At 45.0% G+C, this 262-nt stretch overlaps 1 protein-coding gene across 1 annotated transcript in view; it reads left to right on the forward strand.

Moving 5' to 3' along the window:
* Positions 1-262, forward strand: part of LOC103084410 (putative ATP-binding cassette sub-family C member 13) — an 81,144-nt gene that overhangs the window by 38,367 nt on the left and 42,515 nt on the right. The gene's annotated exons all lie outside the window — the stretch shown is intronic.

Below are 262 nucleotides of genomic sequence, written 5' to 3' on the forward strand. Positions count from 1 at the left end.
TGTTGTTAGTATGCAAATGGGGGAATGAAAGCCCACCAAGTGGATCATCAATGCTTTGCCTTAGTTGCTGGCATAATGCTGTTCACTATCTAATGAGGGAATAATAGTTTTGTTTCTTCCTGAAGCTCTTGTGCACAAAGTCAAGCCTAGGACAGTAGCAACAGAGCCCCAGTCTCCAGTGGTGGCACCAAGGCCAGGTTCCAATGAGGCTCTGAGATGATGCTATCATGAATGTACCTGTTCCATATTTACACATTCCTGC

The sequence above is a fragment of the Lipotes vexillifer genome, unplaced genomic scaffold (assembly GCF_000442215.2).
Source record: "Lipotes vexillifer unplaced genomic scaffold, Lipotes_vexillifer_v1.1 scaffold729, whole genome shotgun sequence".
In the NCBI taxonomy this organism is placed as follows: domain Eukaryota; kingdom Metazoa; phylum Chordata; class Mammalia; order Artiodactyla; family Lipotidae; genus Lipotes; species Lipotes vexillifer.